The sequence below is a fragment of the Triticum aestivum genome, chromosome 3B (assembly GCF_018294505.1).
Source record: "Triticum aestivum cultivar Chinese Spring chromosome 3B, IWGSC CS RefSeq v2.1, whole genome shotgun sequence".
NCBI lineage: Eukaryota > Viridiplantae > Streptophyta > Magnoliopsida > Poales > Poaceae > Triticum > Triticum aestivum.
The window spans coordinates 556,674,078-556,678,183 of NC_057801.1; positions in this window are offsets into that span (position 1 = coordinate 556,674,078).

The following is a 4,106-nucleotide window of genomic DNA, read 5'->3' on the forward strand; positions in this document are numbered from 1 at the left end:
CAACATGAGGGGGCTAGAAATCAAGGATCTAATGGTTGGACTAGAATGCCTTGATCTCAACACAAGTGTAGGTGGTTCTCTCTCGGAAGATGGATATGGGAAGCGTAGTTTCGTCTTGGTTGCTCTCTCTGAGAGTAGGTGGTGTGGGTGGGGTATATATAGCCATCACCAAAGATCAAGCTATTACACACATTTATGCACAACTTGGTGAGACCGAAAGTAAATCTCGGAGGCACTTATTAGTGTAAAAGATTCGAACGTTAGATGTTTCAGTGAGGCCGAATAAATCCACTCGGTGGCTCCAATATGTGATAACCTAAGCAGATTCCTCATCTCGGTAATTCTGATCGATTTCACTCGGTGATTCGAAAGTGAAGTCGATGGGTTACACAAATTGGCAGCTGCACTTCGGTGGGACCGAATGCCATCTTAGTGGAACCGAGTTTCTAGGGTTTAGGTTGTGGCTCTTCCTGGTCTATCTCGATGGGTCCGGGTGTACGTGTTTCGGTGGAACCGAGAATGGCTTTAGAGTTTTTGACACATTGGATTGTGAGAATGTGGTTGATTGCTTTGGAGCAATATCTTCAAGCACTTGAGAAAATGACTCATGATCATAAACTCATCCCCTTTTAATAGTATTGGCTTTCCTATGGACTCAATGTGATCTTTGATCACTTAACTAAAAATGTAGAGTCTTGGAGCATCTGTCAATGCTTGTCCTTTGTAGCTTGAGGGGTCACATATCCATCCATCTACATGCCTAGGTTGAACATTTCCTAAAATATACTTAAGGAAAACATTAGTCCAACAACATGTATGTATACATGAATTACCAAAACCATTGAAAGGATCGAGAAGAGGTGTCTAGAGGCGGAGGGGTGAATAGACTCTAAGCAAGAAAAGTTGCAGTTTTTAATTTCTTAAAGTTGAAGTGGAGTTTTGGCCCAAGTTTAACATTCACAATACATATCAAGCAAGCATGCAAAGAGTATATGAGCAGCGGAAAGTAAAACATGCAAATTGCAAGAATGTAAAGGGATGGGATTGGAGTGTGCAAACGCAATTTGGAGACATGGAGATTTTTGAGCCGTGGTTCCTATAGGTGGTGCTATCGTACATCCATGTTGATGGACACTTCAACCCATGAAGGGTAACGGTTGCGCGAGTCCATGGAGGGATCCACCCACGAAGGGTCCATGAAGAATCAACCTTGTCTATCCCACCATGGTCGTCGCCCACGAAGGACTTGCCTCGCTAGGGGTAGATCTTCACGAAGTAGGCAATCTCCTTGCCCGTACAAACTCCTTGGTTCAACTCCACAATCTTGTCGGAGGCTCCCAAGTGACACCTAGCCAATCTAGGAGACACCACTCTCTAAGAAGTAACAAATGGTGTGTTGATGATGAACTCCTTGCTCTTGTGCTTCAAATGATAGTCTCCCCAACACTCAACTCTCTCTCACAGGATTTGGATTTGGTGGAAAGAAGATTTGAGTGGAAAGCAACTTGGGGAAGGCTAGAGATCAAGATTTATGTGGTAGGAATGGAATATCTTGGTCTCAACACATGAGTAGGTGGTTCTTTCTCAGAAAATGAATGCTGGAAGTGTAGGCACGTTTTGATGGCTCTCTCCATGAATGAAGAGTGGCTGGAGGGGTATATATAGCCTCCACACAAAATCTAACCGTTACACACAACTTACCAAACTCGGTGGGACCGAATCGTGAAACTCGGTCGGACCGATTTAGGAATAATGTGACCGTTAGGATTTTCGGTGGGATCGACATGTCAACTCGGTGGGACCGATATGGTTAGGGTTAGGGCATAACGTAATCTCGGTGAGACCGATTACACAAACTCGGTGAGACCGATTTTGGTAATTGACACAAAGAGGGTTGGTCAGGCAAACTCGGTGGGACCGATTCGCTCATCTCGGTTAGACCGAAACGTTACGAAAGGGAACAGAGAGTTTGCATTGTAATCTTGGTAGGACCGATTACTCAAACTTGGCGAGACCGATTTTGGTAATGGATACACACAGAGAGATACAATCCCATCTCGGTGAGACCGAGATCCCTATCGGTGAGACCGAAAAGACTAGGGTTTGTGGCAGTAGCTATGACATCTGAACTCGGTGGCGCCGGATAGATGGTTTCGATGGGGCCGAGTTTGAATTTTGGTTTAGGTCATATGTGGATGTGAGAAAGTAGTTGAGGGCTTTGGAGCATATCACTAAGCACTTTGAGCAAGCAAGCCATTAAGCAACACCTCATCCCCTCTTGATAGTATTGACTTTTCCTATAGACTCAATGTGATCTTGGATCACTAAATGTAAAATGTAGAGTCTTGTGCTTTGAGTTTGAGCCAATCCTTTTGTCCTTGGCATCTTGAAGGGGTTCCACATCCTCTAGTCCATGCCACTCCATTGTTGAACTTATCTGAAACATACTAGGTAAAAGTATTAGTCCAACAAGAGATATGTTGACATAAATTACCAAAATCACCCAGGGAGCAGTTGTGCTTTCAACCACCAAGGGAGTAAATGTGCTTTCAGATGTGCATAAGATCTATATTAGCTTTGTGCTCTCTAGTTTATATAGAAGGAGAGACTGTAAGATGGTTTCTATGGTGTTATAATTGTTACCATTGACGGTTGCAAGAATTGTTCTATCTGGAGATCAAATGTGCTCATCTTATTGTCTTGAATACTCCATTATTAGATTTGTTTGCTTGAATCTATGCAATTCATGCTTACTTCTATCTATACTTGTTGCATTTGCATTCATCCTGGTGAGCATACCTCACACCTGGTGCACTAGGGAAAGCACAATGTTTGTTACCTAACGCTTTCTGCAGGTTTATATCTTTCCACTAGTGGTATCATGTTTGGATCATGCTCATTGCGTGTGTGTGCATTGTTGTGTGTTTATTCTAGTAGTATTCCTTGTTGTTTACCTAACACTAGGATACATCTTCGTGTTTGCGTACCTCAACTGTATGAGCTCTAGCAGTTGTGGTGTTTATGCTTTTGTTTATCATGCTTAGATTGTCTATCATAATATAGGGTGTATCACATAGTTGCACTTAGGAGAATCTTACTTATCCGCAAAGCATAATTTCAAAATAAGAAGTTAAAAGTTATAGCTGCCTATTCACACACACACACACACACACACACACACACACACACACACACACCCACCACCTCCACCTCCACCCCTAGTTGACCATCTTGATCCTTCAATGGGTTGGTCCCTCATGGTGTATGTGTGTGACCGTTGCACGGATCGTGTGGCTCTATTGTGTAGTGTGGTTCCCTGCCATGTTATGGTGCGTGACTGGTGATAGTTATGTATATGTGCTTTTCCTTCTGCCCTTTGCTAGTACAAGAGATGAAACAATATACTAGTCGTTAACACATATTGCGTGCATAGAATTGACTACTGATTGTTCCAAAAAAATGGAGTTTGATGGTTTCCGATGCTAAGCTTGGATGTGACACAAGGTAGTCGTACTAGAAGGTGTGACTCGATCGCCTCCTTTCCAAGGAGAGGTAATGCTTATGCATACTAGGTATTTTGGTTAGACACTTTTTAGCGTCCAAAAAGAAGATAGCTACATCTGAGTTAAACGTAGATATGGAAGTCTTCTTTCATTTAGGGTGGGTGTGACAATACCCTTATGCCATTAGAAATCGGTACAGCCGGTGCTCACACGGATGCATGACATATAGCTAGGGATAAATAGATTATAATGGATATTGTACATGAGTATAGTAAAAATAGAAAAGAAAAACAAAGAAAGTGCATGGTAACAACTAGTTCACAATAGTGTAGATAGTGATAATATATAGGCCGAGTTAACAAACTAATTTAGATTAGAAGTTGTTCAATCTGAAGAAAAAAATTCTCGGGCTATGTTTGAAGTTTTGAGTTGAAAATTTCCATAATTTAATATATTGCGCTCTTGCTATTTGATAGTCACCTGGAAAAAAATCGGTTTAGTCTTTTATTTATTTATTTTTATGTGTGTTTGTTTGTTTCTTTACCTTTCTTTTTAGTTGGTTTTTCATTTTCTTTATGTGTATGTGTGAATGTTGCGTGTGCG